We start from the raw sequence: 15,366 nt of genomic DNA, 5'->3' as shown, positions 1-15,366 counted from the left end.
CTCGGGACGGCCCCGCCGGGGGCCGGTGTGACACCCGGAGCGGGGGGAGACGCACACTCGGTCGGACGGCGCCGATCGGGAAGTTTCTGGGAGCGGAGCGTCCGCAAGCGAACAGCGGTAGGAGGGGGCGGGGCGTCGAGCACCAGCCACCACCCTGTACCCGTGTCCCACCCCTCACCGGGCGATCGCGCGGGCTCCGACAGGGCGCGCGGGAGCCGTTTCCCGGACAACGTCACGTGCCGCACGTCCGCGCATGTGCCCCACCTGCGCACGCGGGTCCGCGGGGCGCACGCGGCGGCCGCGTGTCCCTTCGCCGCGGGCGGCGGCGGGACGTGTCCCCCGGGACAGCGGGGCCGCTGCCGGGCCCCGGGCGGCGGTTGGCTCCGCATCGGGTCCGCGGCCGCCGAGTTGGGCTGCACCGTCCCGGGCCGGGCCCCGAGGGTGGCGGGGGAGCGAGCGCTGAGGCGGCTGGCTCGCACGAGAGGCGAGTGATCCGCAACTAGTACCTGAACCGCCAACCAGGTTTTTGTCACCTCCTCCCGTTAAATAAGGTCAGAACTGGTCTGTGAGGGGATATCATTCCTTTAGTGGAAGGTTCCATGTATCAGTAATGTGAACCTTAGAAGTTTAAATGCCACGGTTTAAAACCAGAAATATATATTAATCTTACAGCCCAGTCTGGTGAGCAGAATGTTTGTGTATGTTGGGGCTGATGCTCTCAGATGAATCGTTAATTGATTGTTTTTTACTTGCAATTACCCATTCAGGATTGTGGCTAAACTTTCTAAAATGCATCTTGCACTGCCCAAGTTCCTTTGTAAGTGACAGTATTTCATTTACCATGATTTAAAAACAAAATTAATAAAATAAAACACCCTCCCAGCTTTTTCCCCTGTCTGGAATCCTGTTCCTGAGGTAAGAATCCAAACACAGTAAGAGTGATAGTCAATATTCATGTAAATTGTTTCACAGGAGAAAGACTAGTATGAATACTTGGGAAAAGAGGAGGAGTCTGAGCAACACTGGATAGCAAAGTCATAAATTCTATGAAGGAAAAATGAGGAAAGCTTTTATATTGCTGTGCTACCTCATCTGTTACTCTCCACCTTTCTTAGGGCAGGATGTCAGAACAATTCATTTCTAGAAATACATGGTTAGTAGATAGAGATACTTCAAGATAAAGGCATATTGTTTTTGTAACAGATGTACTTAAATCTTAAACCATAGTCTTGTAATCAAATTCACATAGATGGGAGCTGGACAAAATATGTCTAGAAGAGGGGTGTTTTGGGGTTTTTTTTGGTGGGGTTTTTTTTTGGGTTTTTGTTTTTTTTTTTTTTTTTTTTTTTTTCAGATAGTGGAATGGGGTCACTGTTTATACCAAAAAGGGGGGGGGGGGGGGGGGGGAAGCCACCCTTAAACAATCAGAACTGTTAACCTGTTCCATAATAAAATTTCATGCTTTGGTTCAGGAGCTGCAAATAGTCACCTCAGTTCTTTGCAGAGGACAATGTTACGTATGTGACTGAGCTGTTGCTGGGGTAGAGTCTTAGCTCCGGCTGCTTCTGGAGATGAACTGCATGTTCTTATGAATTTTTATCTAAAATACCTTCTTTCCACTTTAGCTGTTGGCTGCTTTCTAAGAAATTCATCTGCTTCTTTATCAGACTGAAAGCCTGTTAGGCCTCTTTTGGTGTTAAGCAGTAGTATCTCTTACACAAATAAACAATTCTTTACTGCAGAAAATTCTATGAAAATCAGTATTTTATTTCTGGAAGGGGAAACAGCATCTTCTGTATCATCTCTGTGTGTTAGTTGCAAAGAAGAAACTGTTATACATTAGAAATTCATGACTCCAAGAATTTTCCACTTTTCTTCTGCTGAAGATAATTAGAATTCATGTAACCAGACCTACTGTGAAAACAGCATAAAGTCTGAGTAACACAAATCTGCTTTTACAATAACAACAACATTGTTGCATGTATAAAAACTGAGGTCTTCATTTTAGCATTAAAAATTAGAAAATAACCACAAGGTATTAATGTTCCCAAAGGACTGGCAGTAATGGTTTCTAATAAAGCAAATAAACCCATACTTTCCCTTTGCACATTAGGCAGTGAATGGGAAGTGTTAGCTTGGAAGGATTTATTGCTCAGCAGTTCACATGGTAAACACAGGTAAGGATTTGATTAAACAGCTTAAGACAATGTTTCCTAAAGCCAGTAACTCCCTTAGATCTTCTGCATGGTTTTCTGAAAGGCTGTGCATTATAGTTGCAAAAGGATTGCTTCTGACAGCAATGTTCTTCACATTAGAGCATTGTCAAAACAGGTATATACGTAAGGACAAGAAACAGCTGAAATATATTGCTTGCTGAACATGTTGCTGGGCATGCTCAATCTGGCTATTTTACTCATAGCAAAGCTCAAGGTAGTTGCATAAACGGTGTAGTGACTTTGATCAGTGAATCTATACTGTTGGAATTATTTTTTTTATTTTTTTTTTATTTTTTTAACTTCTAGTGAAGCTTGAAATATATTGTTCATATTTTGGGTAAGAAGGAGAAATTAATCTTCTTATTCACATGAATTCACATTCAACTTATTTTAACCAGCATCATTGCTCTGTACATGCTAAATGATGGTGGAAGGTATGTATATGTGTATATATATATATAAAAAAAAGTAGCCTTTTTTACATTCGATTTCTGATTTGCTTTCATAACTTGTCCTTGCAGTCATTGAGTCACATACTTACAGCATGGCTGCCTGAGGAGTTGCATACATTATCATGCTGATTAGACAACAGAGACAGGATTGAGTTTGCATAATTGTCATATACCATCCAGGTATTTATTCTTCCTTACTGAAGTAAGGATAGAAATCTTTTTTTTGTCAGTAACAGAGGAGGACCTTGTTTTAGATCTCTCTCTGAACCACTTCTGAGTGTTCATAGTCAACTGGGAATCTGGACCTTGCATATGTTCATTCTCTTCATCTCACAAAACTTGACCTTGTCACTTGAGTGTGTTGTCTTTAACTTCTACTCCAGGAAAAAAACATCTTAACATTTTTATAGTCAGGTTTAATAGCCATCAGAGATAAAATTTTAAGACTAACTCATCTTGACAGAAACTTCTGAAAATCTGCTAGATGTATTTGGATTAGGAGGCCATTTCTTTTCTTTCTAGGAGGGTAATAATAATTAACAATATATTTAGAGATTTAAGTAGACTTTGACACTGTAGGCTTTTACAGTGTCTCCTACTCCAATTTAAAATAGGTCTACTTTGGAAATGCTTTATTTTGCACCCGAGAATGCCTAAGAAGTCTGGGTCCTTATCTCAGGCCTCTAGAGGTACATGTGTGAACAGTAGGTGTTTAAATTTCTGAATGCCCCAAACATTCTTCTAATTGTGCATTGATCTGTTTGTGCCTCAGTTTACAGGGCAGTAGTATCAGTAGCGGTAACAACTTTGGGCTGTTTTGAAGCATAGCTAAGCAACATAGTCTCTGAGGGAGGCACAGAAAGTAGAGATTACTCATTACTAGACAGGATCTGTGTGCCCTACTTAACATGTAAAGAAACAACCTGTATTATTCCTTGGTTCTGAATAACTTGGGAACTGCAACAGGAGAAGTAGACATCCTGCCTTAAGTGATGCCGTTCCTACCTCTCCAGTGCAGACCCTTCTCTGTTGTAGACCCCCATTTCCATTTCCCTTCCCACCTCCATCTTATCCGGGCAAAAACAGTTGAGCCAGGAATCTGCAGGAATGAGTTTTCATTTCCTGCCAGCATGTGAGCACCCAGTTGGAAGGTGAGTCAGTGGAAGCTGGCTGCTCCTCTGTTAAAAGCAGTGCATGAATTACAAAGTATTACTGCTGTGTGGTGGAGTGGGGGAAGGGGCTGTGTGTCATATAGGTGTAAAAATGTGTGGTTTGCAAGCAGTGCTACTGTAGTTAGCAAAAAGTCACACCAGAGCACAAAGGAGGGATTTGTGTCACTGACTTTCCAGCCTGTGAGTTGCATTGTGCTTTACTGTGTAAGAAAGGAGAGTATGGTACAGCCACCTGTCAGCAGTCTGCTACTCAACACAAGAGTAGCTGGTAGAGTCAGTATTCATCTGTGAAAACAGCTGTGTAATTAAGCTGAATGCTGAAGAGCATGAGAGTTCAGATGATAGGACAAAGCTGCAAATATACCCTTGGATAGAGAGATTTGATTATTACATGGTTTTTCCAGACTTGGTTCTGTAACTCAATAGGCATTGATCAATTGATAGGTGTGTACATCAAATGCATTAAGAACTGTTATACTGAAGTTAGGATAGAAAGAGAAGTAATCTCTTTACAGATACGTTCTTGTAAATACACATAATCCTCACCTTCTGTTCAAATGGAAATTATCTGGCTTTCTACTTCCTGTTCCCAGTTGCAATTTATAAAAAAAATATATGATCTATGATATAAAATAAGGATTTAGTTAAAATAATCCTATTTCTTCTTACAAATAAAAGCATTCTCAAGTAAAAAAATATATTCTAATTGCATTAATAACTTATAGGTGGTGCATACTTTCATATCAGTATTAGATGAAATATTGGTATGGTGTGCAGAAGATGAGAATACCAATGTGTATGATGTGTGATTGCAATATGTTGGTTTTTATAGAATGTAATTTCATATAAAATGCCTACAGATGTTTTAAAACCAAACATGGTTCTCATAATACATGCTTTCCTGAAGATTAAAAGTGCATACAGCTGCTGGGGCTTGTGTTTTGTTGTTTTGTTTTAATCTCTCTCTCCCCCCCCCCTTTAAATCACAGTTTTATTTTTAAGGGATTGTGAAAGTTTTACATTGAGGATGAAATTGAGCTTAATATTAACAGAGAGTTGCTTTCTTTAAGAACCAAAACAAAACCAGATTTTATCTAAAATCATGAATTCTAACTTTCTCTTATAGTGTGTCAGATTCAGCTGGGAAGCTAGTGAATATGAACAGATGTGAGATAAGTTTTGTGCTACTCTGAAGTTTTGTTGGAAACTTTCAATAGGAGCCTATTTAGGGGAAAGGCTACATGATTATTCATTTACTGCCTTTTTTTCTATCATACTGCAAGGATAGTATTCATGTCACAATTATTTCTACTATTTACATTTTAACCTCCGAATATAGTCAATTTTACTATTGAAAAAAGAACTGCATAGTGTTCCAGTAACTCATCTGCTAACACAGTTGCTTGCTTTTGATGAATGAACACCATCTAAAGGATTCTCTACTATGATGTGTGATACCTCAAAAAATTGTAAATGTGTCTTTCATCAACACATTGGAAGAAGTCATTTATATTGTCACATATGAATGACTTGCTCTGAGTGTTGTGTTCCCTCTGTCATACTGAGCTGCTCATTTAAAGTGCGCAGGGACAACTTACTGGATAAATGCTGTTGTTCAGTTAAATAATATCCCCAAATATTTAAAGCAAATCAATCCAGTGTGACTTTGTGGTTTGTTTCATAGTTTTTTAAATTTATTTTTAGAAATGTCAGTTCTGTTTTTGCTAGCATTCTGAACAGTGTTGAGAACTAAGAATAGTGGCCAGTCTTTTAACATTAAATCAGTATTAAAACTTAGATACCTAGACATGCACAACAGGCAAAACCCCATGGTTTCTAGCTTAAATATCTGAACATCACAAGGAAATGTTTATTAATTAGCAGTGTTGAGAATCAGGGTTTTTTTTATAAAGACTTAACTTGACATAAGAAGTACATTTGCAATGTAAAAATGTTTGTGTCTGTATTTCTGTTGTCAGTGGAAGAAAAGCATAATGTATGCACACAATATTTCTTGTGTAATTATTTAATTTCCTATTTTTTGTGTATGGTAGAAATTCTTAAAAACACACACACGCTCGTCTGATTTATGTCTCATTTTAATATTTGCATAAATATTCTCTAGGCTTTCTGATCTTCTCTTTTACATATTTCATTTTCCTCAGATTCTGAGAAGGCATTGTATTGAGGGAGTCAACTGGCACAATGCCCGCAATTAATGATAAGCCTTTCCTTGTCATTCTTTCTCTGCATCATTGTAGGCATTTACGAGTAAAGTAAAAGAACACAGTGTATCTGTGCTTCTGAATGCAAAATCCGTCACTTCACGTTTTCTTCCAGGGAGAAGGCGTGTAGTTGAAGAGACAGACCAGGACAACTGATGTCACTAAGAAATACATATGAAGCTTACTACTTTCTTTTTCTCGTGCGTGCGTGTGTGCGTGCGCGTGTGCGTGTGTGCGTGCGTGTGTGCGTGTGTGTGTGCGTGCGTGTGTGTGTGTGTGTGTGTAAATCAGAAAAAACCTTTTTAATATTGTAGTTTTAGTCCACTTATGGAATATTTCTGAATGGGACTCTGTTAATTAGCTAGCCTTCACAGGGTTGTAGATGCTACAAACTGATGTCAATAGGTATTGCAGTAGATTTGGCTTAGTAATGCTAAATGCAGGATCATAATGTTTGGGGAGGCTGTTAAATGTTCTCCTGAAGGTCCTGTACAGCAAAGTGGTATATTTCTTCAATTTCTCCTCATATAAACATGAAGAAAATTCTGGAGGGTTGAGCTGATTGATCTTAGTGTGGTGTGTACCTGTTCTGTGCTTCACAGAAAAGCACTGAATGACTTTGTGCAGAGAAAGGTTTTGAATAGTCCTGTGTTTAGGGCTTTAAGTAATGCCGCTTCCATTGCTTGTGTTGTCTTGTACCAGTCTTCAAGGTACACATTCAAAATCCAGTGAAATCAGTAAAATAGTTTATTCTTGGTTCATGAGATTTTTTTAATTGGTATATTCTGATTTTAATGCTGCTTCTAGGGTTAATATTTAAGCCTCTACATGCAGACTTCAGAAATATCTAGAGAGCCTTTAAGGTGACAAGAGATTTCTTCTATTCTAGCAGCTATCATACCTTACAGTTAATTAGCACTGGCTTTCAGATTTTCAGTGAAGACAAAAAAAGCACAGAATTAATGTTCTGATTCAGGGTAAAGAAAAGAGTACATGAACACAGTCTATGCTAACTCTGATTCTCCTGCTGTAAATTATAGCGATGGCCAGTGGAAGGACCTTTCCCAGCTGTAGAGTATGGTTTTGGTACGACATGATTTTATTTAGAATTGAGTCAATAGCATATAGTCCTTTACTAGGGAAGATTTTTCTAACCCTTCAAAGAAGAATGACTATGTCTTAATGATTTTGCAATTGTGTGATGGTGCTAAAAGACCTGTTGCAACAAAAAATAGAACTGTTACTAGGAGTATAGCATGAATTTTCAAAAGATTAATTTTCAGTAATTTTAATAGATTTCTTGACTGAAATCTTGATGGATGCTGTGTCTATCAGATTATTAATATAACCTAGTTGGTACCTGGGTGTGTTATACAGGCTGTGAGGCAAAAAGAATGCAACAAAACAAATGACTATAAGAAAACAACTACTATATCTGTTCTTTGCTGGAAAAAAAAATACATTGTTTTGCAAAGCACACAATGTGATATACACAGTGGGTAGCTTTTGCAGATAACCATCACATGTTCAATATAAACAGAGGACAAGGTGATAGTAGTTGATGCTTCAGTCTTCTCCACATTGTGACAGTTCAGGATGGTCTTCCAAAATAAAACTCCATGGAGTTACTAGGATGTAACATGTTTAGAAACTAATTATTTAAATATTTTATAAAATCTAGAATATTAGGAACCACATTCAGATTGCCTACTATACACATGTAGATTTTATATTTGTTGAATACATATGTAAGGACAATCATGGATAATAGTTTCAGTGACTTGCTCTGTTGAACAGAGTATCTGCTAGTGGAAATAATACCCGAGTACCATACCTAGCACTTTCAGTGTATTATCTTGCCATATAATCCTGTTAGAAAATTAAGTAGGTAGATTTAAAAAGATGCCCATACACCATGGTTGTTTTGTGCATTTTTAGAAAAAACTTCTGTAGAACTCTGTATTAAATTCTGTTGTATTTTTCCACTGAAGCATTGTTTGCCAGTTGGTTACTACCACAGATTTCGTAGAGCTATCAATCAGAAACATTGTAAAGAGGGAAAATAAAAATCAAACAAAACAAAACAGCAGAACTGGCTGTGGACAAAACCTACAGCCTTCTTTGTGCTGTGGAAAGGACACCTATCAGAATGCCCTCATTTGTTTTGATGCAACTGAGCTTCAAAAGGGCAAGACAGGTGTGTTGTTTTCAGGAATCTTAATTTGTTATGTGACACAGTTCATAAACCAGCAGCTAAATGTGAGAACAGAATGCATTTTGGGGCCAACTCAATAGATCTTTACTTGCTCTAGAAATGAAAATATGTCATAATTTTTTCAAACTATTAACCGTCTGCACTTGAGATGCTGTGGTATCACAGCAGAGTGGAAAACCTATGAGAGATGTGCCAGCACACTGACTGCTTGGCTGGGATAGCTCGGCACTTCAAAAATGTGGACAGATGGGGTGCCACCTCATGAGAGGTAGCATTCTGCTGGGCTGCAGAGGAGCTAAGAGTTGAAGATGGGGCACTGTATCAAGTTGACATAGCAGTTATGCTGCTAGCTTGTGTTATGGCAAATGAGAAGATAGATGGTGGCACAAAAGAAAAAAAAAAGGCTAGGGAGCACAAAAAAAAGAAAAAAAATACCCAGCAGAGCCTGGTTAAAAAAAAATAACACCAGTATGCCTGTTGTGTTCTGTCTCTCAAATCTTTATAGTGACAGGTTTTTAGAGGTAGAAAACAGTCCTTGAATAGACCTTTACTTCTTCCATTGTCCTACTCTCTCTGTCTGGCCCTACACTTTCTGCTTGTAAATGTCCAAACCAGTACAGAAAGGACTTTCTGTATTCTCTGAATATCTGTGAATCTCTTCCATTTTTATGTTTTTATTACTATTCCTATAAAAATCCTAAGGTATTTCCCTGTTTCTGTGGCCTTTATTGAAACATAAGCTGTACTTCCCACACTTGGTTCGTTCTTTCTGTACTGTTCACCAGCATAGCTCTTTTCCCGCTTTTTAGAGCATTTGTATAGAAATAAATCAGCTGCATACAAATGGATCTTCAGTGACATACCTTTTACTTGCAAACAGCATAAAGCAGCCAAATTTCTACAAAAGATCAAAGAAGTTACGTGGGTGAAGGTGTGCATTGGAGACAGAGCAGCTGCTCCAGAGTCTTTTGAACTTTCATTTACCGGCTCCCCCTTCACAAGCAGGGTATCGTGGCAGCAGTTTTTCACAGCTGTCAGAGGCTTCATTCTTTCCTAAACTGTTACCAGATCTCTGGTTTAAGACCCCTGGCATATGCTTGTGCTGTATAATTGCAGTTGCAGAAGCTGAAGTACTGCATGTTGAGAACTGAGTTTATAGCACTTACCAAGTGAAGTCACAGAAAGTGGGTACTGTTCCATATGAGGAAAGGCTACCGTTTGCCCGCTATACATTTGCTTAGCTGAAAAGCCATCACTTCTTCCATTTGTACCATGGTGTAATAGTTCTAAGTTGTCCAAAGGAAGTGATATTAAAAATTACCACTTTGTATTTTAAAAAAAAAGATAATTAATAATGTTCTTGCCCTGGTTGCAATTTGGAAAAAAAAAAAAAACCTGAAAAGCTGTTTGCTTCTCCCTGAGCGACTTGCACTTACAGCACAGTCCAGTGGCCCTATGCTGACATGGGGCTGTGCACACAGCTGATTGTGACTGGAAATGAAGATGACTCTTTGTCTCTACTGTCATGTTGAATTCTAGGACTGGCATTTAAGAAGCCCTTTTGAATGAGTAGCTTCAAATTGATCCAGTTTGTTGAAAAGCTTGAGGCCCACTGAATTGAAAAATAGCTTTTGGATTGGAAAAAAAAAAAAAAGATTTCAAGTCACTCTGCAAGCTTTGTGAGACTGGATTTTGCATTGTGGCAGTCAGTTAGAGTGTGTAACTGCTTGTTTCAGCATTCTTTTAATTTAGTGACTTTTCCCCCCACTAAACTTAGAATAGAAAAGGATGTGTCTATGTAAATGTGTGTCCCTGTGTGTGCATGTCCATATTAGTAATGGTGATATGTAAGAAATAATTGAAATATCTCCTAATGTTTAAAAAGGGTTATAAGCTATTTCAATATGTTTTATGAGCATGTTGCAGTTGTAAATACTATGTCTTACGTATGGCTTTATGCAGGTCTGTAGAATTTGCAATATGTGGTTGAAACCCATGGTTACAAACCTAAGTGCTGATTATAAGATTTGTGGGGAATCAGTTACTGTGGATTACAAATTTATTAAGACATTATTAATTTATCAGCTATTAATAAATACATGAATTGTTAATGGTGTCATGTGAACACACAATATGCTAATTTCATTTCTAAGCTTTATTAATTTTCCTGTCAGGAGATCTTATAACTAGAAACTTGGAGATTTTTTTCTAATAGTAACATCATGAATCAACAACTAGTCTTCTGTTTGCAGAAAAATTTCAAGCTGTGTTCTTCAAAATTTGATGTGGAAGTCTTAGTAAGGTTGTACAGTGCATTTAATATCTTTTTTGAAAACAGTCTAGGTATGATGAGGACAGTTAAGGCTTACTGCTTAAATGTTGACTTACAGTGCGTATTTCCACATGTTGTCCATTTCTCTAGAATTTGTTGGTTTTGATTAGAGGTTAATAAAAGGATTGGAAAATTGCATTCTTCAAATGTCACAGCACTGATCACAGTCATACAACTAAACATTTACTGTCCACCTGTCTGTCTGTTCTTCACCCCCCCTGAAGGCTGCCTGCTGGGGGAATAGGCTCGGGCCATACTGGCAGCTTGAACCACGTTAAGGGATTTTAAGAAGTTTTAACAGTCCAAAGAGTAGGCAGTTTGCAGGATAGTAAACAGTTTGACCATGTGGATACATGTGTGCCAGAGTTCAAGGCTGTGACACACTGCTGTTCAGATTGCTAGGATAAATGTAGCCATTGGGATGGGGAATAGCAATTTAATTAGAACACCATGTAAAATTCATATACCATGTCATTTGCTAAAGAGGACCTGTGTCATTATACATCTATTATATCACAGCTAAAGGGAAAGGAAAGTCAAGTAGTACTTATGTAGACAATATCATTAGAATTGTATAGTTTTTGAGGTGTCACATCATAATCTTCAGGTTTTATAATTTGCATGGCTGCTTATGTTTAATCACAGTAACATGCTCCAGGGTGAAATGCTGTCATGGAAAACAGTAAGGATTTGGCACTGTCATGTATTACAGTTTGACATCATAAAAACCAGAGTCCTGCAAAGTTTGTAGACATTTAAGTGAAAAGCAAGGATACCAATCATTGCGATAAGTAATGCTAGCAAGAATAATATTGGGAATAAAATTCCCCATGTCAAGATTTAAACTAATTCCTCACTATTAAAAATTAGGATGAAAGTATGATAGGGATAAGATGACCTCAGAGGTACTTGGTACAGTGTGTTTATTCTGCATGACACTGGTAACTGGTGGAAGCAAGGTGCTGAATTTAAATGCAATACTTGTTTGCCTGAAATTTTATTATCAATTGCTAAATTCCAGAATGGAGCTATATTCTGCTTTTCAAGGTAGGCCAGTAAGTGTTATAGCCTACAGACTGGCATCCTAGGTAACTGTGTTCAATACCAAGGCCATTCAGACTTTCAGCTGCTAGTAGATGATGAAGCTTTCGTCTGTGCTCAAACAGTACAGTAATACTTGGTTCAGAGTGATGCTTATACAAGAAGGGAGACACGTAGTAGAACCATGGGGAAGAAGACAGAATAGTTGCATCAAAGTCATAGTTTACTATGGCTGCAGAAGCTGTTTTCTTACAAAGACTATAACTACAGTGGCTTAACTTTTTGCATTTGTAGATGCAGTATGCCTGAGAAGCTGATCAAGGCAGTGACTTGCAGTCTTGTGCTTAGTTTATGGGAAAACTCAGAACTGACATTTGGTGACTACATGTAAATAGAATAATTTGCTCCTAAGAAGAAGTGTAATTCTTGAAATCTGATATTTTTCTTTCCAAAATGAAAGAAGCCTTTGGCATAAAATTTATTCAGGGTCACATTTCATCCATAACCTGTTTTTTTTCTCTCTCAAACCTGTACCTAGTTACACTTTAATATTTGCAGTCTCTCTAGATTGTCAACATCATTGTATAATAACCAACTTATTATAGAAAGCAGCAAATGCCATGCTGCCAATCACTTGTCCATCACACTAACAGGTGCACTGCCATTGTCAGTGTCAGGCTGAATACTGGGAATCACTTAGACAGGTGGAGTAATTTACTCATCTTGTAGTGGCAGAAGGGGACACCTTATCAAGTAAAAAAGAGAAGTGGCTTCTCTTGGTGTATTTGGTATGTGGCTATATAACTTGGATTTATAGTGTCTGTGTAGAAACTGATGCACAGACTATATTTTACTATAATGGGGGGAAAAAAAGTTTTTTCAGGTACTACACAATAATATTTGTTTTTTCCTTTCTCTTCACCTTATTCACTGACATTCTCTCCCCCCACCCTGCATACTGAGCCTTTTATTATTGTCAGTTTAACAGACTGCTAGATACTAAACCCTTGAAAGATCTGTCCGTGTGCTGGAGTAAAAAAAAAAAAAAAGGCAACTTGCCTTAAATTTTGTTATATAAAGCAAAACTTTCAATGAGACCTAGAAATTCTGTGCATTGAGATATTTCCCATTGCCACTGTTTTGTGGAAGAGAGGTGGCCAGAGCATACTTTACCATTTCATCTGAAGGATCATAAACGTAGGAGTTACTATAGCAGTGTCAATGCCAGTGTTCACCTGTCCTAATCTCTGTAGCCATGGCAGCTGCTGGGCAGTTTCTGGGGGCAACAGAGAAAGATGCTTTATTTACCTGTCTTTCTTTGTTATTATCAGTGTGCTGGACAAATTTTCCAGTATCATCTGTGACCTCCTGACTGGAGCTTTAAACAGGAGAGCTAAGCCTGGTGTGTTTGTACTTGTAGCTTCTGACTAAAACCATCTGTGGTCTGGTACAACCAGTAATTGCCTGGGCCAGTAAGTAGAGCTATTACTTATAACAGGGATCTATGAGTCTTCAAAGTCAGAACGGTAGAGGCAGCCTCAGACTAAACAGTGGGAAGGAAGAATTCATGGCAGTGGTTTTGAAACCTCACTTTTATTGCAGCACAGAGAGCAGTGGCTGGGTGGTAGGTAAGATACGCTGGAGGTTAATTCTAATTTATTCTCAGAAGCATTGCTAGGAGTGCATGTACCCTCACACTGGAAAATTTGGCATTTAAACAAACTTTAGCTTGATAAAGTGTCAATTTTCTGTAGGATGCTGCTAATAATAGGCTTGACCTGTGAGTTCATGGGGGGATTTGTGGTGCTTTGACTGTCTTGTTTAGCAAATGGCTCCTATATTCTCCAATTCCACCATCTAGATGTGTAGTTCAGCAGTTCTTGTAAACAGCAGAGCTTTCCCTTCTCTCCTCTCTCTACCAAAATGTAATGGGCAGTGCTAAAACTTCAGACGGCCTTGGGCATAGTATCAAATTATACCTAATCTGATGTAATTATGGGCTGCTGCCAACAAGGATGCTCCCAGCCCTTATGGCTTTGTGCTTCCTGTTGCTTATCTTGTATCCCCTAACTGGAAAAAATATACGTTCTTTTCCACTAATCAAGAAAGAACCAACTATCTCCTAGCTGCAGGAGTGCTGGGAGATGAAGAGGACTAGGATTATCTTTTCCAGTGGCAAACAGCAATTAGGTGGAGGGTGAAACTGCACCTGTGAAGTCCTTTCCTGTTCTTCATGTGACCCTTGTGAATAGGCACCTAAACCTTCCCTCTGTTTAATATGCTATTATTCCACATAAAGTGATACAAGCCTTTTATGATCGAGTGTTAGTTTCTGTAATGAGATTTTTTTGATAGCGCTGTAATGTTACCTGTTTAACTGGTATGATGTTTACTGGTGTTAAAAAAGCATTATCCCACCTGAACGTTCTCTTTACCAGAACAGAACACTGTGCGACCTCAAAGCCCGTGATTGTACAAGATTATTTTTTTTCTTTTCCCTTTTTCTTTTTGACATTGTTTGTGAAGTTAAGAGCCATTGACAAATTTGAAGGATATGGTCCTGAGCATTTCCTTTTAGGTCACTATTTTGAACTTTAAGTTATGAAACAGGAAAAACAGGAGAGCATTTTGCATAGATAAAAAATGAAAGAAAAGGCAAACAATGCTGAAAATAGCTCTTTATACTGGATACTTAAAGAAAACATGTTGTTTAATTTAAAGGCATTTTATATTTTAAGTTGACGTTCTTGCACTGTGTTAGAAAACTGGGCTCATAAATGATAGATGAAGGTGAGGTCCTGGAAATGAGCCTGAGGCTTTAGCTACACGAAGCCCCAGGGCTGGACATGCGTATGGTATGGGCTGGTCACATTCTGACTCTGCAACTAACAAAACCTTCATATTCCAGGCTTTATCCCTTTCTAACCCATTGCTTCCTGAAGAAAGGAGTGTGGGTGCACACCCTGACTGGATGTTAATTTGTACGAGAATTTGGTAAATCAGGCCTCTAATGCATGCTTAAATGCATGTACCCACAAAATTTCCATCAGCACAGGGACTTCTGTCTCTGCATTAAGAAAATGAGAAGCAAGGTGATCTACAGCTCCAGGTGGCTTGCATGACAGGGCTGCCAGTGTGGAACTGAACTTCAGTAAAGCACAAGCCTTAGAAACAGGAGAAACTATTTTTTGTTAAATGCCATTTTGGTAAAATACATGTTTTAGCAAATGCCACTGCCAGTTCTGTTTGAGAAAATATTTGGCTCCTGAGAACTGAAAGACTAAGAACACCCTCTAAAGTTACAGATCAGGAAATACATTTATTGCTATTTATTCATAATAAAATGTTCAACAACAAAATTACCACAGATATTTAAATTAGATAAAAAAAATCCTCTGCAATGACATAGACTGAAGATTTAGATTTGCAGTCCTCTATACATATTTTTCTCTTTCACTTGAATGAAGATTTCAAAGATTAGTTCAGTTATCACAGTTATATTGACTTTCTTTTCATTTTCAGAGGTGCTTTTAAAGGTAAATTACGCTATTCACTGACAATAAGCATGGTAGCGTTCTTTGCTTATTGCAGTTCTCTCTATAAATGAAAACTGTCTCTAATGCTGGCAGTCCAGGTCTTTGCATGACAGCTAAATTCCCTTCTTTCTCACAGTTCAGTTTCTCAAAAAACCCACACCACACTGCCTCTCTTTC

General features: G+C 38.5%; 1 protein-coding gene across 1 annotated transcript in view; it reads left to right on the top strand.

Annotated features, from left to right (window-relative positions):
* The first annotated feature begins 355 nt into the window (after positions 1-355).
* The window catches only part of LOC130144757 (protocadherin-9-like), a 469,661-nt gene continuing 454,650 nt past the window's right edge, over positions 356-15,366 (top strand). The window contains exon 1 of the transcript XR_008820233.1: positions 356-551. The gene's annotated coding sequence lies outside the window, so the exon portion shown is untranslated. The remainder of the gene's footprint in view (positions 552-15,366) is intronic.

Source organism: Falco biarmicus, chromosome 2, assembly GCF_023638135.1.
Source record: "Falco biarmicus isolate bFalBia1 chromosome 2, bFalBia1.pri, whole genome shotgun sequence".
Classification (NCBI taxonomy): domain Eukaryota; kingdom Metazoa; phylum Chordata; class Aves; order Falconiformes; family Falconidae; genus Falco; species Falco biarmicus.
This window is presented reverse-complemented; position numbering and strand designations above follow the sequence as displayed.